The sequence below is a fragment of the Mustela erminea genome, chromosome 12 (assembly GCF_009829155.1).
Source record: "Mustela erminea isolate mMusErm1 chromosome 12, mMusErm1.Pri, whole genome shotgun sequence".
Lineage (NCBI taxonomy): Eukaryota > Metazoa > Chordata > Mammalia > Carnivora > Mustelidae > Mustela > Mustela erminea.
The window spans coordinates 93,406,351-93,432,439 of record NC_045625.1 but is presented as its reverse complement, the minus strand read 5'-3'; the positions used below and the strand labels follow the sequence as shown (position 1 = coordinate 93,432,439).

Sequence of the window (26,089 nt, the reverse complement as noted above, 5' to 3'; positions counted from 1 at the left end):
AATAAAATAGCAGCCGGCAGGAGCCTTCCCTGTGTGTGAACAATCGGAACACTGACTGATCAGTATCCTAGAATTCCTTCAACGTTCCTGCATGAAGATGGAAAGCTGAAGAAAGACTTTGCTATTCCTCTGTGCCCTGCAAAATCAGGAAAATGTCCAGCTTTGAAATATGACACTTTGAAATATGACACTCTCATTAAATTCAAGAAAACTTCGGATGCTTTATTTGTGGTTTTATGATTTTCAGAAAGTGTAAATATTTTTATAAGATGAAATCTTCAGGTTGATTTAGATCACATCAGTTCAACTCCTGTCCGTGGCTGTCACCGTGTAGTAGCGAGACAGCATGGTTCCTGCTGTGGAGAGAACGGAATTAATGAAATCAGTAGTTAGGAATTTATCAGTTTGGGATATAGTGTGTATTTGGACTATTTTAAACTTAGGAAACATAACTCCTTTTTTTTTGTTTGTTTTTGTTTTATTTTGTTTTTAGAACCACAGAGACATTCATCAAGCCTGTTTGCTCCTGTGTCACCTCTGTGTGTTTCCTGGATTCTGATTTTCCAGTCAAGTGGCCTTTGTCAAGAGCAGTTTCTACTTGACTTTTCCCATAGGAATGACACGTTCAAAGGAAAAGCAGTACCTTACCGACTGCAAAGGGAACCAGCCTGGGAGGGAAGTCCCCACAGAGGCCCCCACAGCCCACTGGGAAAATGCCATCGCAGGACCATTATGGCTCCGGGAAAGCAGCATTAACTCAGAGTGCGGGCTGCTTCCGGTGCCAACCTTTGTCCTTTCTGTGTGATGGCTGCTGCTCAGGCTGGGCCATCTGCCCCAGCACACGGCAGACTTTCTGGGGCACATAACCAAGTGAGTTTACTTTGCCTACATTGTGTTCTGTCAGATACCTGAAAAGGACAAGTCTCTCAATATGGGAAGGTGGGTCCCCCGCCACCCGGGAAGATATTAACCAACATTAGGAAAGTTTCTAAGACTGTGGGAGGTTTAATGTGTGCTCGATGCCTCCGTAATGTGTAAACCTGGATCATCCAATGTTCCGTAGCTTCCGTTTTCCTCTCCACATGCGTTCCGACCCCTTAGAGTCGATGGCATGGCCTTCCCACGGCATCTCCCCTTTTCAGAGCTTTTGAAGGATTTGTTAAGTGATAACACAACACTTCTGCACAGGCACCAGGAAAACTTTCTCTATTTAGGCAGGAACCAAAGCATCAGGGAAGGAAAGAGAATTCATGCTTCCATTGGAAGGAAGGGAGGAGGGAGGAGGGAGGAAGGAAGAATCAGCCGGAAGAAAAGTCTAAAAATCTCCTTTTAGGGAAATCTGAAGAAGTTCTGTTTCCGAGCGATTGAGGAAGCCGACTTGGTCCTCCGTTGTGTTCTCCCACTTATTCTCCTGACCCCGTTCACGACTCACAGTGCGAGACAGAAGGCATATTCCAAGCACCTGGGCAAAGCTGAAGCGTGTCTGTGGTTGAGGGAAATGGCTTGGTCTGAAGCCAGTGAGGAAGCGGGCTCTCTCCTCAGGCAGTCTTGGTGTTGGCAGATGGTTCGCCAACCAGGAGAACCCAATCAGGATGCACAGGATCAAACTTCTCCACCGTTTAAGCTTCAAGAACTGCACTGAAACCCGAGTTATCTCCTGAGTTTTTCATGGGATGGTGTAAAGTCTCCTTTCTAGATCAACAAGCCATGCATACTTTTCTATGAACATTATGCCAATAATTGAGTTTTGCCTTGATTTCAAAACATTATGGCTTTGAATGATCAAGTGTAACTTGTTAGGAGGAAAACCTTCTTAAGGTGAAATCATGCACAGAAACATTTTATAGAAAACCGACGGAGGCATTTCTGCTCTGTCCTGTCCAACCTCGCTGCCCCCACAACTGTCCCCCCGCCCCAGCTCCTGGGCACATGGACAGGAAAGGCACTCACCGGGGGTTCTAAATTCCAGCTCAGTGGTCTGCATCCTCATGATCTCTGGTGCCTCAGCTCCCAAGTGAGTGAGGAGGGTCACAAAGTTCCCTTTGGCCTCTCAAGCTCTGTTTTTCCATTTCAATTTTTTGCTTTACTTCTTAGAGAAGGTAGATAGCTCCTTCACTCTCCTAAAAAGTGTGAGAAGCACTAAACATGACACATATCTTTCTAATCAAATGCTAATCTTTTTAGGTGACCATTGTCTGGTATAGAAAATGTAAAGAAAAAAGAAATTTCCTGATAAGATATTTTTTATTCAAATTGGCAAAGGTTTGTTTGTTTGTTTTAAAGAGAGTATAGTTCAATTTTAAAACGCTGAGGTAGTTTTAAAGTGTTAAACCAGAAGGCGTAATGTTCAAACTATGCAGACTCTTTCCCAAGGCATGAGCTCCAGAGACAGTTGCTTGTGTGATAAGTACTGGTGTGATCAGTACTGGTGTGATAAATACTGGTGTGATAAATACTGGTGTGATAAGTACTGGTGTGATAAACACTGGTGTGATCAGTACTGGTGTGATAAGTACTAGTGTGATAAATACTGGTGTGATAAGTACTGGTGTAATAAGTACTGGTGTGATAAGTACTGGTGTGATAAGTACTGGTGTGATAAGTACTAGCACACTGTTTTATAACACCACTGTATCAGAAAGGAAAAGTGAATAAGCACACCTGCCTGTGTCCCCACCCCTTTGACTCCATCCCTCCCCTGGGGCAACTCTAAGATTTTAAGGTGGGGACCCAGGCAGCCTGGGGCTGCACGTCCAGATTTTATTCAAGTAGGGCTCCTGAGAAGGTGACAGGTACAGGGGACTGAAGCTGGTCCTGAGAGTGGACTCATGTGTTTGCGTCAGACATCATTCAGCCATCAGCTCGGAACACACGTGAAGACACTGAGCTCCTTTTGCCTTGTAGGCACAGCTCTATGTGCAGAGAGAGATCCGCGAATGTGGTCCTTTAGTGCGAGCGTGGGAGTAGAGAATGAGTGTGTGATTCTGAAGAGCACCCCCGAATGGATGGGGACTGAGAGAACGGAGCCGCCCTCCAGCAGGGTAGAGAGGAGGGGAGCCGGGGCTGGAAGGCTCTGCATTCGGATGTGCAGATCACTCTCCTTAAACGCTTAGAGACTGGGGAACCTGGGGGCTCAGGCAGTTGAGCGTTCACTCTTGGTTTCAGCTCAGGTCACGGTCTGAGGGTACTGAGATCAAAGCCCATATCAGGCTCCTCCCTCTGGAGAGGGTCTGCTTGAGATTCTCTCCCTCTCCCTCTGTCCTTCCCCGCTGTGCTTGCTCTCTCTCTTTCTCTCTCTCTCTGGGAAAAAACAAAACAAAACAAAAAATGTAAAGATTTACAGCTGAAAGCTCTAGTGAGTCTTCATTATTTTACCTGAAGAATCAAGAAGAGAGATCAGACCATGGCATGGAACTCACTCCTGCAATGAGGGGGGAAGGAAGCCAGGCTGGGCAGAAGAGCCCTGGCCTCAGCTCTAAGGATGTTTCTTAGAGGCAATCCTTGAGCTAAAGCTGTGAAGACCCCAGGTCTGTGGGAACAGGCTTGCATCAGCAGCCTGCTGGGCCTGGTCATTGGCTTTTCCTTTCTAGTCGGAGGTTTGGGCCATGGGTGTTTTTCTACCTGTACCCACACACCCAGCCAGGCAGCCTGTTTTCCCAAAGCCCCAGCCCTTCCCAGGTTCCGATGATAGTGTTCCTACCACTTTATTCTGTCACCCTCTTCATTAAGCTCCTTTTCCACCCTGAGGGAGTGTGTCATCTCTCACTCCACGACACTGACAGATGCATCTGGCTCACCTGGTCTCCTCCACAACTTCAGACATAAAAGGATTGGAGTTAAAGAGATCATCTCCTCAGTGGTCCTCCCAGCTTCAGGTGAAGGGGGGGTGTTCCCTCCACCTCACACACAGGGCAGCAGCAAGACATCCTACGCACGACTGCACATGCCCCACAGCAGTAAGATTTTCACCCAAAGACATGGTCGCTCCTGGCTTCTTCAGCCTCAGTCCTGACCCAGTACGGCCACGCTGCCTCCATGAACACATCGACGTGCAAAGAAGGAGGTGTCACTGGGGGAGACGGGCAGGGAAGGAGGTGTCACTGGGGGAGACGGGCAGGGAAGGAGGTGTCACTGGGGGAGACCGAGAAGCAAGGAGTACAGGAAAGTAAAAAGGAAATTTAATTTGTGATTGTAAAGAAGGTGTGGTGACAAAAAGTGGGCGATGTAATGATGAAATGTCATCAGAGTCAAGTTGCCTTCCTTCTCTAAAATGTCCTAGTAAATCCCTGAAGACTCAAAGAAAGAGCCATCATGACAGAGGCTCTGCTTTTATACTTAATGTCATTTTAGCAAAAGCAGCTTCTTTTTCCTTCCACATTGTTGGTGGGACGGGAGACGAGGCCCAAGGTTTTTTGTTTTAGCTACCCGATCTCAAGTGTCTGTACCATTTTCAGGAAAGACCATTAGCAGCTCCTGGGGTGATGAGGAATCCAGGCTCAGCAACACCGAGAAGTTTCCATAGAGGCTTCCAGCCTAATTAGAGGGCCCCCCAACAGACACAACCTTCTGAACGGGCCCAGACACTTCAATGATAGAGAACCGCACGCATCATTATGTTGTCTTCAGGCGAGTATCTAAAATTTTACAGTGCAGCTGTTTAAAGATTTAAACACTTATTTAACACCCAGAATTAGGAGGGTGGGAGCATGCTAAGCAATAAACATAATGAACAACACATGTAATCTGGTGACACTATGCTAAAATGCAACACTTAACAAAATTATTATCCCAAGGTTTCTTTATTCCCCAACATTAATTTCTCAGTTCCGATAAAAATGTCAGCTCTAAAACGTCCTTCTTTCTGAGCTTCCAAACCCTCTAATTCAATTTGTTGCATAGAGGCTCTTATAAAATAGAAAATGAAATACAACAAAATGAGATGTACCAGCTGTGCTAAAAGCAGAGTGATCCTTCCCCAGCTATGGGCTCCGCATGAGTCATGTGGGAGCAGAGCCGGCTGAAGAGTCACAGGTCTCGGTGGGGCTGGGGGCAAGGTGGGCAACAAGCCAGGCATGTCGGGCTCCAGAACAGGGCCCCCGCACTGGGGCTCCCTGAGGGCTGCGCTGTGGGAAGACCTGACACCCATCTGGACGGAGAAGAGCCAACTCTCGCCTTTCTCCCTCTGCTTCTCAAGCATGCACCGGGATAACCCCTGCCAGGCATCGCGGGTGCGCTCCCAAACAGGAACTCACTTAATTCCCTGAAACTGCTCCAACAAAGGGCAGAGCAACGTGGGTGATGCCCCCAAACCCCAGGTTTCCAAAGCCCTCACTTCCTCCTCTGCCTTTTCTTGCCCCCTTTAAGGGCCCATAAGGTTACCACGGGATATCCTAAATGATCTAGGCCACCTACCTAGCCACCCATTAGTAGCCATAATTGTGCTTTTCTGTGTGAGATGACCCAGCCAAGAGTGTGACAGCAGAGAGCTGGGGGCTGGGACTCTGCCACCGGTGCAGTGTGGAGCTCACAACGGAACATCAGAATTTCCGTACAATAAAGGGAACTTTGAGGAATACGTACCGGCCAACCTGTGGTAAGGTAGATTTCCATCCAAGAGTAGCAGAAGGAAAATTAAAAGGGTTAATAAAAAATCCTTCTTGCTTTTTATTTATTTTTTGCCTTGTTGTGTTTTCCAAAGGAGAAAGTTAGCTACTTTCCCTTGTTTTGAGCTGAGTCTTAGAGCTTCGAAAATGGACCTGGACTCCAACATGGGAAATTGTTAGTGTGCACAATGTATGGTCTCAGAGGGCTGATCCCTCCTCTGACATCCTACCCACCCTTGCTGAAGGATGAAGGTGCATGGAAATAGTGGTGCGAGGCACCTGCGGGTCTCAGTCCGTTGAGCATCTGGCTTGGGCTCAGTCATGGTCTCAGGGTCCAGGAATTGAGCCTGACATCAGGCTCTGCTCACCGCAGAGAGTTTGCTTCTCCCTCTGCCCCTCCCCCGCTCATGCTTTTTTTCAAATAAATAAATAAAATGTTAAAAAATAAAATGAAACAAAATGTGGCTTATAAAGTGATAGAATATTTCTCATAGAAATTTATCTTTAGGTCCAAAAAATTAACCAGAAGTTAAACATTTCTAAATGAAGTGAAAAAAAATTAAAAAAAAAAATCTCTAAATGTGGCCCAGGAAGCCTGGTTGCCAGATAAAGAGTGGACTACTCTTCCTTGCACACCTGGCTCACAGTGGCATCCACAAGGACACAGATTCCGAAACATGGCTGCACTTACAATCCCAGTACCCAGGTTTGGACCTCAAACTAGTTATATCAGGTTCTGGGGCCTGGAATGAGGCACTGACTTTCTGAAGGTCCACCAGGATGACTCAAAAGTACATTCAAAGTTGAGAGCTGCCGCTCCAGGAAGCTGTAATTCACAGCGGAGGTAATGCTGAACTGCTTTTGTTGGTTTTAACGTAAAATCATCTGGGGTCATAAGAGCTCCCTGGAAACAGGGTTTCTGTCACCAACGGATTGTTGTTTTGTTTTTTTTTTGCTTTGCTGAAGTATGCTTGGTACACAAAATACAGCACACATTTAATGTGCACGTCTTAAAGAATTTGGAGCAACACGTACATTGCGATACCATCACAACCAAGATACTGAACTTACCCACCACTTTTAAAGGCTTCCTTGTGTGGTTTCATGTTGTTGTTGTTGTTGTTTTTATAACAACGTTTACTATGAGATCTCTCCTAGACATGTTTTAACGTTCATCAGACCATATTGTTGATCACAGGCACATGTTGTCCAACAGCCCTCAAGAAGCAATGCATCTTGTGTCACAGAAACTTCGAGCATATTTAAAAACAGCTCCCCACTCCTTCCTCCCCAGCAACTGATGACCATCATTCTCCTCTGCTTCTGCGAGTCTGCTTCAGGCCCCTCAAAGAAGTGGACTCACGGAGTTTATCCTTTTGTAACGGGCTTATTGCACTTAGCAGAAAGTCTTCAAGACCCATCAACGTTGGCCTAGCCGGCAGGGTCTTCTTCGAAGTCTGACGATACTTGACCACATGTATGAACCACATACACACATTTTCTGTATCCACTCACCTGTCAGTGGGCATCTGGGTTGTTTCCACATCTTGACTACCTTGAATGGTGTTGCAATGAGCACATGAACATGGGGGTAGGACAGTTCTCTCTTCATGATTTTATATACCCAGCACCAGTGCACAAGGACTTGGGCTAAGCTGAAGGGTAGGATCAGGTGTTGTGCCAATGGGTCATTAACACACAACCCAGCATGATCTGATTGTTGGAGATGTACAGAGAGTGAGTGAGATGTATGTTCTAGCAAGTATACAGGACAAACAAATCTTCCACATGAGCACTGTTGCAAAGAAGCTAGAAACTAGCATAGAAGTTTGGTTTCATTGTATTTTTAAAATTAATGTGCAGTAAGAATGACTTTTTATTGTTGCTCTACATTCAACAACTTTCTTTTGTTTTAAGATTTTATTTATTTATTTGACAGATGGAGATCACAAGCAGGCAGAGAGGCAGGCGGGGGGGTGGGGAGAAGCAGGCCCCCACTGAGCAGAGAGCCTGATGTGGGGCTCGATCCCAGGACCCTGAGACCATGACCTGAGCCGAAGGCAGAGGCTTTAACCCATTGAGCCACCCAGGCGCCCTCAACAACTTTCTTGACTCCAGAATATTTTCTCCTTCTCCTCCTTCCCTAATCCATGTCTTTGGGGAGCCAGAGACAACCTAGAATCAGTTTGTCTGAGCATGCTTCATAAATGGTTTCTAGTAATACATAAACTTTCAAAATTTGCTTCTTTCATGCACTACAGGCCTTCGATATTTGCCCAAGTTCATACACGCATCAGTCTCCCACCAGCACAGGAGAGACCCATTTGCTTGGCACCTTGCCCACATGGGTACTGGCCTTATGATTATTCCTGTTTATAATTTTCACTACCCTAATAGGTGTAGAGCAGTATCTCATGATGGTTTTAATTTCCATTTTCTGAACAGCTAATGCTGTTGAGCATCTTTTATGTGATTATCTGGCATCTGTATGTTCTCTCTAGTCAAGTGTTTGTTAAAGTCTTTCACCCGTGTTTTAAATTAAGCTGCTTTCTTATTGTTAAGCTGGAGCTCTTTGTGTATATTCTAAATATAAGTCCTTTGTCCCATATGCAAATTGCAAATATTTCCTGCCAGCTTGTCTTTTCATTCTGACAAAGGTTTTAAGTTTGATGAAGCTCACAGATTTACTATTTTGTCATGTTCCAGGTCATGCTTCTCTGGTCATGTCTGAGAACTCTACAGTGAACCTCAGATCACAATGATTCTGTCCAATTTTTTTTCTTCTAGAACCTTTTCAGGCTTATATTTTATCTTTATGTCCACATCCCATTGTTGGATAATTTTCTATAGAGGCTATTGCTTTCATGCGGACATCCAGTTTTCCCCACATCATCTGTGGAAAATGTCATTCTTTTCCACGTTAATTTGTCATCTTTGTCAAAAATCAGCTTGTCCGGTTGACTTCAAATTCTCTCCCACTGAGTTTGTGTCTGTTGCCATCTCTGCCACACTCTCTTTACTGTAACTTCGTGGTTATTCTTAAATTCAGACACTGTAAGTCCTTCAAATATGTTCTTTTTAAAAAGTTGTTGTAAGTATTCTCTTCCTTTTGCCTTTACCTTTGTATATAAATTACACACCTGGTTTGTCTGATTTTCCTCACTTTCAGTATGTTTTCTCTCTTCTACTCCTTAGACCGCTGGGCACAGGGTCAGATTGGAGCCTGTCTCTGAGTCCATGCCAGGCTACACTACAACAGGAAGGAGAGTAAGTTTACTGTCAATTCTGGCCTTCTCCCCAAAATCCACCTGCTAACACTTACTTTTGTTTCTGATAAACTCATAAAGGTTTTATTTTTTTATCTTTTCATATTGTGGTTAGAGCCCTGGACATGAGATCTTCCCTCTTGGCAAATTTGTTAAGGGCACATAATACAATTTTTTTTTTTTTTTTAACCAGGGGAACAATGATAGACAGCAGAGCCCTAAAACACTCAACTCGCATAACTGCTACAAAATAAGATTCAACTGAATACATTTTAAAGACTGTGTTGGCTTTATTAAATGACTCGTGAGCTGGGCAACATCCAGTCCAGCAGATAAGAAGGAGCACCGAGGAGCTGTACAAAATAAAAGACTTTCATAGCCTGAAGGGAGCCCAGAACAAGGGAGTTGTCGCAGGCAAAGATGTGGGCTGGTCCTTGCCTTCCGGTGACAGTAGTGGTGCATCCGGCAGACTCTCCAGCTAGTGCCGACTGGGCAATTCCTCACTGACTGGTTAATTCCTGACTTCTGGAAGAGCTGAAGATGTCACAGTTAAGTCTCTGTTTGGTGACGTGGGGCTTAGCGTAAGCAACTCCAGTTTGGGCCTGTTGTCTCGTTTTACTAACTTTAACTACGTTTCCATTGAACAGCAAGTCCTAGTTCCCTTTCTTTCCAGTCCCTGGCGACCGCCATTCTCCTCTCGGTCTATGCGAGTTAGACTAGTTCAGATCCTCATATAAATGGGATCTAGGTTCAAATGCACAGAAAAACTGTCAGAGCTTCCACGTCTCCCACACCTGGTTTCCTGTCGGCGATATCTTACATCAGCATGGGGGTTTGTCACACCTAGTGAGACAATATTGGTATTTTTATGTTATATTCAGATTTACTTGATCTTTGTTTATTTTTTTTTCTGTTTCAGATTCCCATCAAAGATATGGTGTTATATCTAGTTGTCATGTCACCCGTTGAAGGGGACAGTTTCTCAGATGACCTTGACTGTTCTGGGGAGGGCTGGTTAGGGTTTTGTAGGATGTCCTTCAGCTGGAGCTTGTTTGATGGCTTCCTGGTGATCAGTCTGTCACTGACAGGGCTTGGGGAGGAAGGCCACTGGGGGAAAGTGTCCTTCCCCCCGTCTCGGTACTCCGCACTACCAACACAGCTCACCATGGTTCACCTTCACCTTGTCAGTCTTGCTGACACACACTTCACCTAATTTCTCAACTGTGAAAGAACTGCTTTAAACTCCCCTCAATATTGTACTCTTTGGCAGGAAATCACATGCTCCCCACACAAGTGGAGTGGGAGTATCTACGTATGCTGCTCATAGTCTTCTGCCAAGAGACCATCCATTCATTCATTCAACCATTTCTTTGTGTTCGTGTGGATTCATGGGTGTTTATTCGTTATTTGGAGTTATGAGTCCAATATGGCATGATTGACTACCTTGCCCCAACTGCTCTAGCGCTGGCCATTGGAAGCTCTTCCAGTCGGTCTTGTGACCCTTTGTCACACTCCCTGTTATTGTTAGATGTTTTGTTTTGTTTGGAGAACTTCCTTACTTTCTGTCACTATGAGATGCTCCAGGGCTGTCTTTTCTATGTCTTGCCCTAGCCTCACTATTTCTCTAAGGAGTCCTCTTTCTGTCAGTGGAGAATTACATTAGAAACCAAGGTCTGGGGACACCTGGGTGGCTCAGTCAGTCAAGCGTCTGCCTTTGGCTCAGGTCATGAACCCAGGTTCCTGGGACCCAGGCCCACATGGGGCTCCCTGCTCAGCGGGGACCTGCTTCTCCCATGAACCCTCCTCCCAGCTTGTGCTCTCTCTCTCAAATAAATAAAAATTAAAAAAAAAAAGAAATTGAGGTCTGGATGCTAGAAGGACTCACGATGGCAGTGTCGCTGCTCCTATCAGCTGACTGAGTGAGGAACTACGCATACACACTGGCCTGATTGTACACACTCCATATCTGCTATCCAGCCACGTGCTGGGCTACACATGAATCCGTCCGGATGTCTCCAGCTCTACCCTGTTGTCACCTGCACTGTAGGACCCGTTTCTCTGGCTCACATATGCTCTCCATCTCCGTCCATGGAGAAGCCACCTCCTACCCCGCGTCACCCAGGTGTCTGCTGCTCAACTTCAGCGTGTGTGACTAGTGTTTCCGGGATCATTCGCTCACTGTGCCATGGAGAGAGCGCCCTCAACTATGGTGGCTTCAGTATAGTTCCTTCGCCTTGAGTTTGTAACAGAGTCCATTCCCCCTTCCCCCACACCCACTTCCCTGAGGTGGTTTCATTCATTCATTCATTCATTCATTCATTCGTAACGATTCTCATGTCATTCTCATTCCGTCCTATGGTCCCCTGACCTCTTAAGTGATTTTATTAAAAAGTTTGCAGACATGAAGGTTCATTCACTGTGACATAAAGTTCTGTGGATAAATGCTATGATCATGTCTCCACCAACACAATATGATACAGAAGATCCACTTTCCTAAATGTCCCCATGCCTCACCAGCTCAAACGTCCGCTCCCACCGCAAGCATCTGGCGAGCACGCGTTGTTTCTCATAATCTCTCTGGGTCTGTTTCCCCACACAGGCGTATCCATAACCATGCCAGCCTTCCCACTGGTCTCTTCACATACGCACACACGTCTTCGGGTGTATTGGTAGTTTAACCCTTTTTTATAGATAAAAGTGATTCTAGAAATCACATAGTCATGCATAGATAGAAGCGTCCCATTGTATGGATACAGCACAGCTTAGCAATCTTCACGTACTGAAGGGCTTATTGGCTACTCCTCATTTCTGGCCATCATAAATACAGCTGCTGTGAACATCAGTGCTCAGGCTTTGGTGTAGGCATAATTCTCCCCCCCATTTAGGTAAATGCCTGCAACAGGACTGCCGGATCCTATGTTCAGGCTGTCTGTCCTCTGTCTTACAAGCTGTATCATGTTGTGTCCCGGCAGTGGTGGTGCAATTTTCTGTCATTCTGCATCCTCACCAGTGAGTAGTTTTCTTGCTTATTTATCATTACTTTTTCCTCTAGCCTGTCTAATAGGTATGCAGGGGTATCTCCTTATCTTCACGTACATCTCCTTGGGACAGACGATGTTGAACACTTTCCCCCGTGCTCATTGGCAGCACCGTTAGTGACGTGCACTCTGCTCATTTTAAACTCATTGTTTCTTTCCTTTTTGAGAGTTTTAGGAGCTCTTTGTATGTTTCAGAGACAAGCTCATGACCAGATAAACATTGTGCAAATATCCCTTCTCACTCTATGGCTTGTCTATTCCCTTAACACTGACTTTCACAAAGCACAGGGTTGTTTTTTTTTTTTTAATTTTTACATGAATAAAGTCCAACTTATCAGTTTTTTTATTCCATGAATCATGTTGTAGATGTCGTACCAAAGAATTCATCACTAAACTCAAGGTCACCTAGATTTTCTTCTGTTTTTAACTCCAGAAGCCTCGCAGTTTTATGGTTTGTGTTTTGATTTAATTTTAGTGAAAGATCATTTTTACTTTCATAGTCTTCAGCTGCTCCTATCTGTCCAGGATTTAGAGCTGCATTTTATGGTAGAAATAGGTAGAGGTTGTTTCTTTATAGTTCTGAGAAACTCTCATGAGCACTTACTATTTTATTTTAGAATTTTTCTTTTGTTTCCTTTTTGTTTAAAATTCCCAATTTGTTTTTCTATCCCTACAGCAAGCTTCTCTGTTGGACTAATAAAGTACAGGATAGGGTGACTTGCATTTATTCTCCATCCCAGGCGTTTGCAGACATTATCATAGACTCGATTTTCTCTACTGCTTCAGATCCAAAATACTATTATTTTTATTTTTATTTTATCTATTTATTTATTTATTTTGAGGAGCAATAAGCAAGCTATACACTCATTGGAGTAAGACGGCATTTCTTGGACTATGGGGAGTTGACATTCCTCCGCTCCCTTTAGAGCAAAGCTCCTAGTGGTTCTCACTTGCAGAAACCTGACTTTCAGCTCGTGACTCTGGCTCTGTTCTCTGCCTGAGTCTCCAACGCCAAAGTGACTCTAAGAGACCTAAAGGTGTCTGCTTCTTTACCTCCTTGAGGGAGGCATTTCACAGGAAACTTCAAAGTCAGATTCACCAGCCACACAGTGAGATAAGACCGCTTTCCCCAGCCCATCCCTGATGCCTGAAGATGCTCTAACAGATACACAGAGAAACCTCATGACAAAGACGCCTCCCTGTCCACAAAAACTCCAAACCACGAGAATCTGTAAAGGCTCCCCTCTGTAGTTCCTCGACTCTTGCTTCAGAGCTACAGGATGCTACTTTCCAAAATCACTGAATTCTGCCTCCACGGGGGAAATCCACGTTTCCTACTCAGCTGCAGTCACTCAGAGTGTCCACCCACCGCTCAGCCTTGACGGAGCCCGACTTTCCCCACCACGTGCAGTGATGTCATTGCTCCGACCTGAGGCCACACCTCCTCTCTGCTCCCCCCTAACCGTTCAAGGCCCGAGGAGATGAGAGAGGGTTCTGACCTGCAGTGATTTGGGATTTTTGATAAATGTCTAGGGCTGCTCGGCCTGTACCACATCCCGCCGCTGTCCACATCCTATTTGCCATATTGGTTTCCTCCTTGTGCAGCAGATCCCACAAATGTCTTTTTTTAATTGCAATGTAACTGACGTATACCATTATATTAGTTTTAGGCACACGACACAATGATTTGATATTTGGATATATTATGAAACAATTACCACAAGTTTAGTTAATTTCTATCACCATACATGGGTATAATTTTTTTCCTTGAGTCATGAACCAAAATGCCTTTAAGGCATCTGGTCCTTCATCCTTCACTCTTTCCCTCAAATAGTTGGTAAGCTGCTGAGCCGCAGACGTGATTTGCCGAAACTGAAATTGGCTTTGTCTCCTTTGCTCCAAACCTACTATATGGAGATGCAGTTGTCCTTCCCTGAATCCCACATCCATCCTTCCAAAATAAGGCAACAACTAAGGTTAACTAAGTCTCACAGTTTGTGTGGTGGGGACGCTAACTCTAACTGTGCCCTCGTCACCAGAAAAGGCTAATAAATTCTTAGATATAACAAGGCAAGCGATCGCCTGGTGTCCATAGTGGCGGGAAGGACATTCAGGCATCAGAAGAGCGGTCCTCGTCAACACATACAGCTGGGAGGACTGAGATGCTGGACGCCAGACGCTGAGGAATACCTGACCATTTCGTGCCCTTCTCAACCCTTAGGGGACTCTCCTTTCCCTGTCTTCATTCGCTCATTCATTCATGTCTCCGACAAATATCGTTTAAGCCCCTACCATATTCTAGCAACAGTGTCGGGCAAGAAGATAGTGTGATGGGCACAACAGACATGGATTCTCTTCCCACAGCTCACGCTGCCACAAGTTCGTTGTTCTGAGCTCAGTGTCATAACGTGACACGTACGGAATGTCACCAAAGAACCAACAAAGGCGTCACATCCAATCTGGTGGGTTCTAAGCAGGCAGGAAGGAAGGCTGGGAATGCACCGGGACATCTCACTGCACAGAGGATATTTAGGCTATGACCCAGGCCAGGGGACGGCAGAGTAAATCCCCACTCCAATTTGCTTTGAAATATCACCCACCCCCATAAAGCTGCCTCTGCCTCCATGCCTCCCCTTCAAAGAGGCGCGACTCTGCGGCACAGAGGGTCACTCTCTGCCCAACCCTTGCCATTCACCTTGAATGATTCTTTCCTCACTCTCTCTGGGCATTTGTTTCCCTCTGAAGGAAACTACAATCCTTTGAGAGCAGTGCTCTAGCATTTCTGTACTTGGGGGCACTCATTGTGGATGAGGGGCCATACAGACTGGTCTTGTGACCTATTCACTTCTCCATGAAAAATGAAGAAGTCCTCCCATGTCTGATGAACTCAGACGATGGAGCTTCTCCACCTGTCAAGGAGAGACAGGTTCTCTTTGAACCTCAGTGTTTGGATTGCTTCCTCACAGGAGTGACTCGGGTTTCTCTCCCTTTCTTTACCACTGTTTGACTTCTCAGGCACATATTCTGATTGAATCAACAAGACCTAAAGGAAACATTTTTTTTTATTTTTTTTTTTTTTTAGAGTGGAAATGTTTGGGATTCCAGAGGCACAATGTGGATGTTGAGCAGCAAGTCTGCCAATCAGAAATTCCATAATTCCATAATTAAGGTTACAGTTGGGCCAACTCCAGAGAGAGGGTGCCTCGGCCACAGGGCCCCTGGCTACCACCCGTGGGTTTTCCAGGAGCTTCAGTAAACACGAGACATTAGTCACCTGCATAGGCAAAAACACTGAGGCTGTTCCCTTCTTATTTATTGAAGCTGTTTTAGGTTAGAAAATAACAACAAAAAATGACTGTAAAAGTGACCCATTGCTACTTGGAAAACGTATTTCATAGTGAGAAAATCGCTCTGGAGCAATCATCTTTTTGGCTAAGTTTTAACACAATGGTGGTCCTTTAAACAATCATAAACTCCTGGGGACAAAAGTCTTAACTCTGTTGGTGACAGCAGATGCTACTAAAATACTGTTTTGTCTTAGAGTTCCGGAGTGTCTTATAAAGCAGATAATTACGATTGTTTAAAAGCCTGTTCCCAGAGTGAGCGCCAGACCTGCAGTGGGAAGCGTGTTGTCTGAGAAGAATATAAAACAACTGGAATTTTCTCTGACAAATACAGCAGTAAGCATGTTTGTGAAGAGTCGGCATGAACACTGCAGAATTAGGCTCATGACTTGATACGAAGAGCAAATAAAAATCAATACAAACTATGAACCAGGGCATAAGGCAATGTCTTTTGTGCAGCTCCTGGAAGCCTTGCCAGGGGGTTGCAGAAAGACTGACTTCTCCCTCTTTGTGGCACCAACACCCATTCTGTGGCATGGCAGGGAAGGTGCCCCATGGACCCTGAACCCTTTTGGCCAACACTGATATGCTCTTGGATGACTGTACCATATTTTCTTTTTTCCTCAAATACTATTGCTAAGTCTTACCCAGGTCATTGTTGATCTGCTAACTGATGGGGTCAGCAAGTTAGGAATTTGAGGTCTGCTTAGAAGCCCCTATCATTGTCATTTAAAAAGAAAGAGAAGGAGGAAGAGGAGAAAGATAAAGTAGCGTGTGGAAGGATTTTAGACCCTAGTGCAGTGCCTTGCTAAGATGTTTAGAATAAAACCCGACTCTTTAACCAAGCTGGTGAGGCGGTGAGCGTGACCTTGCCCCGGCTCTCTTCACTTTCACCTCCGGACTGGCTCCCCCGATCATTCAGTGCAAACCATCCCACGTCCTTGCTGCTCCTCTGACTCCATCAGAATGCAGCTGCCTCAGAACATTTGCACTTTCTGTTCCCATAATCTGGAATGTTCTTCCTCCAGGTAACCCCTTCTGTTGGGGGTCAGCTCTGAAATAAAATGGCACGGGCTTTGTTAAGTGCTCTTTCAAGTTTCTAATGAAAGAAAAAGAAAGTTTGTAATGAAAGCAGAAGCTCACCAATTAAAAAAAATGGAGGAAAGATAAGAATAAATAATGTAGGGGCGCCTGGGTGGCTCAGTGGGTTAAGCCGCTGCCTTCCGCTCGGGTCATGATCTCAGGGTCCTGGGATCGAGTCCCACATCGGGCTCTCTGCTCAGCACGGAGCCTGCTTCCCCCTCTCTCTCTCTCTGCCTGCCTCTCTACCTACTTGTGATCTCTGTCTGTCAAATAAATAAAATCTTTAAAATAAAAAAAATCTTCAAAAAAAAAGAATAAATAATGTAGACAAACATAAATGTTAAAATATTAAACAAAGTAATGTTTATCATCACTAAAGAGATCAAACCATGGAAAAACACTGTATAAAGAAAAAGAAGGTTTTTAATGAAAGCAGAAGCTCACCAATAAAAAAAAAAATACAGAGGAAAGATAAGAATAAATACCATAGAAAAAGATAAATGTTAAAACATTAAACAAACAAAGTAATGTTTATCGTCACTAAACAGATTGACCCATGGAAAAACACTGTATAACTACCAATGAGTCCACCCTCCCCCCAAATCAAAGACATCCATGTAGAACTAAAACTGAAATAATCATGCCTTACTGGTGACATTTTAAATTAGAACATATTTGGGGAGGATATCCATTGGCAATATGTGTGAGAAGAACTATAAAATGATTCGAATCTTTCACACAGAAAAATGACTTTTAGAAAGGGCTCCTGTAGAATGTTAATTTTTATGTATTCCCTACCACGCTGAAATTTTAGCGATTCACGTATACCAGAATGATCAAGTATATGGTGGTTGAACAACAAAATCACGTTACAGGGTAGCCTTAAAAGGTTAATTAACAAGGATATGTAGAAACTAGAAAGAGTTTGTGACCTTGTTGAAAATGCAAAAGCAAAATGAAACTTAACCTGTCCATGGAAGGTTATCTGCTCGAGTAAAATGTGGATTTGGCCTGAATTTCAGTCTTTTTCAAATGTGTATTTCACATTCAGTTTTGACGCCTTTGCAACTTCGGTGAAGGAACACAATGACTCTGGTCCTTAGGTTGCTTTCTTCTCTTGCTCATTTCTGACCTGAGCAAAGATAGCAAGTCTGTGGGTCATCTGCAGACCCACGATTTTGCACAAGCCTGGGCCATTCTAAGGGGAGAGCCCATCTCCCTAGCAAACACTCCACAAGAATGGAGAAAATGTCCCCTTTACCTCTAAATGGGTGAGACTTCAATCAATCTGACTAAACAGAAAGCATATGGAACACGACAGCATTGTGAGGGATGCAGGAATGTAGGGTTTCTGGGGCTTTAACAAGTGACATAGTTGTTAATTTTCTGATGATGTTTGCCCTCAAGAAAATGCTCGTGTAATGTGCTCCTTTATCATGGTTCAGTAAGGGATGAGTCTCTTTTTTGTGGATTCTATGTCTTCATTTTATTTTGGATAATTAAAATGATGCAGAGGGGAAGGCAAATAGGAACAATCTAAAAACGTGAAAAATAATAGCAATAATGATGGGTGAGTATTTATTGAGGGAAGGTTGGGAGAACAAACAGAGTATCTTGTCGGTGCCTGGGAGGCGGGGGCTCCCCAGACAGATGTGACTTGCATGCAAGTCAGTCAGGCATTAGATGACACGGCATTTGGGGACCCTCTGCTTGGGGAAGCATCAGAGAAGGACCCAAGAGGTAGAAAGGAAAGGGGCTTCTCAGGCTGTGATAAGAAATGGAACTTAATCCTGAAAAGATAAGAAGACATTGAAAGCCCTTTAGAGGGTGCCTGGCTGGCTCAGTCGGTGAAGTGTCTGCCTCCGGCTCAGGTCAGGATCGCAGGGTCTTCAGATCAAGTCTGCATCGGGCTCCCTGCTCAGTGGGGCACCTGCTTCTCCCTCTGCTTCTCTCTCTCATGAATAAACAAATAAAATCTTAAAAAAAAAAAAAAGGAAAGAAAATAAAGCCCTTAGAAAGCATATACTATTCTTGTTTTTCCCAAAAGCGGAAAAAAAATAATGACATGGACCACTTCCACAGAGCTTCTTCTGCAGATGTCAGGAGGTACCTGAGTCATAAAACATGGCCTAGAACATCAAGAACTCCACGAAGTAGCAGGAGCAGTAACATCTCTGGACAAAACACTGAGGTGGTGACTTGCGGTGTTATTACAATTCTACGGCTTCTCCAGCCCCGAAGCCACACTGTGCAGTGAACCCTCGCACGCTCTTAGTTGTGTTCATGTTGCTCATGCAAAAAGAAAGTGCTAATGGGTGTTTCCTTCTCTTTCAGAAGAGCCTCACTTGTTTCACATGGGCTCACTGCCACCTTGTTTTAAGGCCCGCCTTTCACCACCACGAGAAAGGCTGCTGGAAATGCCTTCCAAGCCCCTTACATGTGCTGGGAGTCCCCTTGAATGCATCTCAGAGCAGCAGTGATGGGAGAGCACAGACCAGGTGCATGAGAGTCCCTTTGAAAGTCTGAATCTAAGTGACTGCTTGCCATTCAGCCTCGTATTTGCCAGACCGAAACCAGGACAGGTCATCCAACAGCTGGGCATGGTTTCCCACGGGAGTGGTTGGAAAATCTGGGACCCGTGGCCACCATCCAGCAAATCCATGGGTCCACAGGCGAAGGAGGGCACCTGAGAAGTCCCCGGCACAGGTTGCCAGATTTAGCACATAAAAATCCGGATTACCCAATTGAATATACTTTTCAGTACAGATACATCTTGAATATTGTGTGGGAAATTCTTAGACTAAAACAATATTTCTTGTCCATCTGAAATTCACGTTTAACTGAGCACTGTGTATTTTCTATGTCATCCTGACCCTGAGGACTCCAGGACTGTGGTAAGCCAGTGGAGCAAAGCACTCCAGGGCTGACTGGTGGCCCAAACTCCAGTAGGTCAGACATTCAGGTATAGGATGGCTACGTGTCTCCCTGCTGAGTTAAGAGCTGGGCATTGTCTTCTGTCTCCACATCTCCAGGGGAATACAACTAGAGGACCAGCCCCAATCCAGACCCACCCTCTCCAGGAGGGGAGACCTGGGCTGTTAGTAGGAGTCCCAGACCCCCAGGCACCCACCCTGCTCAGAAGAGAAACACATTCCCTGCGATGCTTTGTAATCCTGATCACAGGGACCCACCTGGAGACCCTACCCTACCAGCCTCCATCACCTGGTGATTTTGTGCGGTGGCTCACAGGTTCTAGTCCAGAGTCTTTACCATTCCCTTCTCTCTTTCTCCCCCTCCTCTGCCCTCTCTCTCCCTGCCCCTTGGTCAGTGTTGACCCATAAGTGTTCATCTCTGACCTGCCCTGGGCTGTGATCTAAATGGTCACCTTCTCCAGTCCCGTCTGGGACTCTAGAATACATCACTGACTGCAGTGGGGCATTCTGACCCTCCTGCCTGGCAACATCTTGATCATGTCCATGCCTGTGCTCTAGACCAAGCCAGCCCCCATTACTGAAAACAACATGAGGGACCATCTGGGCAGCCTCCTTCCCTCCCTGCTTGGACCCCAGGGCTGAAATAACTCATCGATGTGTTGACAATCAATGAGAAAGACAGCAGGGTCAAACATCCAAAACTCAAAATCAGAAAAGATGCAGAGATGTGAGCGGAGGTTGGAATCTAATTCTGAATATATTTACAGGGTGAAGAACTAGGCTATTAAAAAAGATTTCTCAGCAAGCCAAGTCTGGGCAGTCCGATAGCTGCCAAACTGCATCTTATCTGGCTTTAGATTAAAATTGGAAATCCTAAGTCCTTCCTGTGCTCCCATGCATAAAATCTCCACAATCCCACCGTGAAATGGAACTAGTGTACAAATAACCCAGACACTGAAAGAACAAATTGTAAACATCCATCTTCAAAAAGTTTAAAAATGTATATTTAGGAAGAAAAACAGAGCTTCTGACCTAGGGGCCGCTGCTTACAGCACAGAAGCAACAGGCAAAACCTTGTGAAATCTAATTTCCGGGCTCCTAGACTCTACTTTGGTGTCCAGAGGGAGAGGAGGGTGGTTTCAGGCCACGGGACATGTGGCACATTATAGCCACGGCCCCCGCTGCAGGCACAGTGCATACCCCATTCCAGGTCTGTCATCGCTAAGTCTCTGCTTGCAGTGGGTGGTGGTGAGCAGATAACCTATCTCCAGTGTATGAGGTACCAGGTAGTACTGCTTAGGTCACACTTCACTTCTAAAAGCAAGATATGATTTAATGGGAAATCAGGAGGGAATCGATCAACACACAGATTTTAAGGAATGTGTTTGATGCCAGCTACCACCCCTTGGCTGCACACCCTGACTTCAGCTTTCTCTTCCAACTGCTATGACCCATGCCAACATGTTTGCTCACCTTGCTCCCATGAATAACCATGAGTCCCTCATCCATGGGGACTGTGGTTTAGTCCATTTGAAAAAGAAAAGGAAAAAACAATCTCCTCTCCAAACATTTATGATATCCAAACTCCAGGACAGGTGCTTCTTAAATACACATGGGCACTGGTCTACTGTTCTTCCTGTGTTTGCCACTTGCCCAGTCATCGTGAGGTGTGTGCCTGCATGCCCCATGCACAGAGAAGAATTTGTCTGCCCTCAGAGCCTTCCATGTAGGAATAAGTTCGATGGTCATCTCCTCGTCCCTCGCTATCCGGAATTCTGCCGGTCCTTACAATTGATAGAAAGATAAGCCCAGTTTCTAAAGGAGGATGCATCATGATCTACAAATACTCGAAGAATTCAAAGGCATAGGTTTAGAACATCAATAACAAGGACAATAGTGACACAAGAACTTGGTGTCTAAGAAGGGCCTTTACTACCACTGAGAGAAGACTGCTGCCTGCACGTGAACAGATGATGGTGTTCCAAGCAGGGGACGCAGGCGAGTAAAGATGGGATGTGATGAAGTGGGCCTGGAAGGCTAACCCCAGGTGACAGCGCAAACCCCAGCCGCCCACCAGCCACACTCCCCTCTGCAGGAGCATCTCTTCTGTCCTGCTTCCAGGACCAAGGACAGCTCCTGGCCCCAGCTGGGGTCCCCTGACCAGAGCCGAACGCTCTAGATTAATAACACTGGGCCCTGGATAGAGTGGTTTCACACAGGTGACCTCACCACAGGGAGCCAGTGCAGGCAGGTTTGCACCCGTTCCACACTTGAAGAAACAAATGCTCTAGGGGCTCAGCAACGCGGCTTGGCAGAGGAAAGCTGGAGGTGGGGAGCCCTGTGCTCTGAGGCTGGCACAGCAGGACAAGGACACCACAGAACCGGAGCTTTTCTTTCTTCCAAAAAATAAAAGCCCAGGATCCAAGGCCTCATCCAGAGCTCACAGGGACAGCACCTCTGAGTGAAAGCCTGACATCGGATCCTTTAAGTTCTGCAGAAAATTGAGAAGTGCACCAAAGAGGTGGACAGGGAAGGAGTCAGGAAGATAGACTGATGGAGGAGGCCTGCATCTCCCACGGTGACTGTCACTGTGGGCACGCCAGAGCCACCTGGCCCTTCCAGGCCCTTGGGCTCAGGCAAGTCTGCGGTTTAGAATCTCTATCACTTTTCATTTAGGCTTTCCACAGAACACACTTTGATCAACACAGCTCTCCATCAGGAGGAACAGAAACCTTTATCTCAGGAGGCAGAATACTTTATGCACGATGTCTTCATTACACACATTCTTAAACATCATCCAAAGAGCTCACCATCTCGGTTCCTGATCTCTGAGTGATTTAACCAGAAACCACTTTTCTATTCATGCTATGATCTAATCAACATGCAAAAAGGAGGCCCCTCCAACACTCCAAAAATAATCTTTATTTCCCTCCAGAGAAACACCAAACACTTTATGATTTATTCTAACATTTTGTTTAAGCTGCATGCTTTAAGTCCTCTTTACAGGAATCTGTAGTTTTTCCATCTAAATAATGTATTTGCTTTATTTTTCCTTTGAGAGCACACACAAGCACGTCAGATGCAGAGGAACTGCTTATGTGACATCTCATTCGGGTTTTTTTCCCTCTTTTTATTTTTAAATTTATTATTATTTTTCTCACCATAACACATACCCTTCCCAATGTCCATCAGTCAGTAACCCCAGCCCTCCCCTCCCCTCCAGTAACCCTCAGTTTGTTTCCTGAGGTTAAGAGTCTCTTATGGTTTGTCTACCGCTCTGGTTTCATCTTGTTTCATTCTTCTCTCCCTTCCCTATGATTCTCTGTCTTATTTCTCAACTTCCTCATATCAGTGAGATCATATAGTTGTCTTTCTCTGATTGACGTATTTCACTCAGCATAATACCCTCTAGTTCCAACCATTTTGTTGCAAATGCCAAGATTTTGGTTTTGTTTTTGTTTTTTTGGATGGCTGCATAGTATTCCATTGTGTATATATACCACATCTTCTTTATCCATTCATCTGTGGATGGACATCTAGGTTCTTTCCATAGTTTGGCTATTGTGGACACTGCTGCTATAAATGTACAGGAGCACATGCCCCTTCAAATTATTACATTTGTATCTTTAGGGTAAATACCCAGTTGTGCAACTTCTGGGTTGTAGGATAGCTCTATTTTCAACTCTTTGAGGAATCTCCATGCTGTTTTCCAAAGTGGTTGCACCAGCTTGCATTCCCACCAACAGCATAGGAGGGTTCCCATTTCTCTGCATCCTCACCAGCATCTGTCATTTCCTGACTGGTTGATTTTAGCCTTTCTGACTGGTGTGAGGTGGTATCTCTTTGTGGTTTTGATTTGTATTTCCATGATGCTGAGTGGTGTGGACCACTTTTTCATGTATCTGTTGGTCATCTGGATGTCTTCTTTGCAGAAATGTCTGTTAATATCCTCTGCCCATTTCTTTATTGGATTATTTGTTCTTTGGGTGTTGAGTTGGATAAGTTCTTTCTAGATTTTGGATACTAGCCCTTTATCTGATATGTCATTTGCAAATATCTTCTCCCATTCTGTTAGTTGTCTTTTGGTTTTGTTGACTGTCTCCATTGCTGTGCAAAAGCTTTTGATCTTGATGAAGTCCCAATAGTTCATTTTTGCCCTTGATTCCCTTGCCTTTGGTGATGTTTCTAGGAAGAAGTTGCTGTGGCTGAGATCGAGAGGTTGCTGCCTGTGTTCTCCTCAAGGACTTTGATGGATTCCTATCTCACATTGAGGTCTTTTATCTATTTTGAGTCTATTTTTCTGTGTAGTGTAAGGAAATGGCCCAGTTTCATTCTTCTGCATGTGACTGTCCATTTTACCCAAGACCATTTGTTGAAGAGACTGTCTCTTTTTCCATTGGACATTCTTTCCTGCTTTGTTGAAGATTAGTTGACCATAGAGTTGAGGGTCCATTTCTGGACTCTCTATTCTGTTACACTGATCTATGTGTCTGTTTTTGTGCTAGTACCATACTGTATTGGTGTTGACAGCTTTGTAATAGAGCTTGAAGTCTGGAATTGTAATGCTGCCAACTTTGGCTTTCTTTTTCAACATTCCTCTGGCTATTCGAGGTCTTTTATGGTTCCATGTACATTTTAGGATTATTTGTTCCACCTCTTTGAAAAGGTTGATAGGATTTTGATAGGGACTACATTAAAATGTGTAGATTGTTCTAGGTGCATAAATATTTTCACAATATTTGTTCTTTCAATCCATGAGCATGGAACGTTTTTCCATTTCTTTGTGTCTTCCTCAATTTCTTTCATGAGTATTCTGTAGTTTTCTGAGTACAGATTCTTGGCCTCTTTGTTTAGGTTTATTCCTAGGTATCTTATGGTTTTTGTTGCAGTTATAAATGGGATTGACTCCTTAAGTTCTCTTTCTTCTGTTTTGTTGTTGATGTATAGAAATGCAACTGATTTCTGTGCATTGACACTTTACTGAATTTCTGTATGAGTTCTAGCAGTTTTGGAGTAGAGTCTTTTGGGTTTTCCACATGAAGTATTATATCTTCTGCAAAAAGTGAGAGTTTGAGTTCTTCTTCACTGATTCGGATGTCTTTTATTTCTTTTTGTTGTCTGATTGCTGAGGGTAGGCATTCTAGTACTATGTTGAATAGCAGTAATAATAGTGGACATCCCATGTTCCTGACCTTAGGGGGAAAACTCTCACTTTTTCTACAGTGAGGATGATATTCACTATGGGTTTTTCATAGATGGCCTTGATGGTATTGAGGCATGTATTCTCTATCCCTATACTTTGAAGAGTTTTGATCAAGAAAGGAGGCTGTACTTTGTCAAATGATTTTTCTGTATCTATTGAGAAGATCCTATGGTTCTTGTTATTTCTTCTGTTAAGGTAGTGATTCCATGGATTTATTGGTGGTTGTCAAACCACCATTGCAGCCCAGGAATAAATTTGATTTTGTATAAATCATCCTTTTATTGTACTGTTGGATCCTATTGGCTAGTATGTTGGTGAGAATTTTTGCATCCATGTTCATCAGGGATATTGGACTATAATTCTCCTTTATGATGGGGTCTTTGTCTGGTTTTGGGATCAAGGTAATGCTGGCCTCATAAAATGAATTTGGATGTTTTCCTTCCTCTTCTATTTTTTGGGAACAGTTTCAGAAGAATAGGTATTAATTCTTCTTTAAATGTGTGGTAGAATTCCCCTGGGAAGCTTTCTGGCCCTGGGCTCTTGTTTGTTGGGAAATTTTTGATGACTGCTTCAATCTGCTTACTGGTTATGGGTCTGTTCAGGTTTTTATTTCTTTCTGATTCAGTTTTGGTAGTTTGTATATCTCTAGGAATATGCACATCCATTTCTTCCAGATTGTCAGATTTGCTGGTATATAGTTGCTCTTAGTATGTTCTTCTAATTGTTTGTAATTCTTTGGTGTTCGTTGTGATCTCTCCTATTTTATTCATGATTTTGTTTATTTGGGTCATTTCTTTCTCTTTTTGATAAGTCTGGCCATAGGTTTATCAATCTTATTAATTCTTTCAAAGAACCAGCTTCTAGTTTCATTGATTTGTTCTGTTCTTTTGGTTTCTATTTCACTGATTTCTGCTCTGATCTTTATTATTTCTCTTCTCCCACTGGGTTTAGGCTTTATTTGTTATTCTTTCTCCAGCTTCTTTAGGTGTTCAGTACGAGTGTGTATTTGAGAACTTTCTTATCTCTTGAGAAAGGATTGTATTGCTATATACTCTCTTCTTAGGACTGCCTTTTCTGCAACCCAAAGGTTTTGAACAGTTGTGTTTTCATTTTCATTTGTTTCCATGATTTTTTTAAAAATGCTTCTTTAATTTCCACATTGACCCATTCATTCTTTAGTAGGATGCTCTTTAACCTCAATGTACTTGGGTTCTTTCCAACTTTTCTCTTGTGGTTGAGTTCTAGTTTCAAAGCACTGTGGTCTGAAATTTTGCAGGTAATGATCCCAGTGTTTTGGTACTGGCTGAGATCTGATGTGATCTATTCTGGAGAATGTTCCATGTGCACTAGAGAAGAATGTGTATTCTGTTGCATTGGGATGGAATGTCCTGAATATATCTGTGATGTCCATCTGGTCCAGTGTGTCATTTAAGGCCTCTATTTCTTTGTTGATCTTTTCCTTGGATGACCAGTCCATTTCAATGAAGGGGGTGTTAATGTCCCCTACTATTATTGTCTTAATGTTGATGTGTTTCTTTGATTTTGTTATTATTTGGTTTGTATAGTTTGGCTGTCCCCATGTTAGAGGCATAGATATTTAAAATTTTAGATCTTCTTGT

The 26,089-nt window shown here is 44.1% G+C and overlaps 1 long non-coding RNA gene across 1 annotated transcript; it reads right to left on the bottom strand.

Annotated features, from left to right (window-relative positions):
- Nucleotides 1-246: 246 nt before the first annotated feature.
- Nucleotides 247-14,267, bottom strand: LOC116570176. Its single transcript, XR_004277306.1, has 3 exons — nucleotides 14,200-14,267; nucleotides 3,798-4,069; nucleotides 247-356 (listed from the first exon to the last, which is right to left on the bottom strand). It is a non-coding gene; the product is annotated as an uncharacterized LOC116570176 (long non-coding RNA).
- Nucleotides 14,268-26,089: the final 11,822 nt, after the last annotated feature.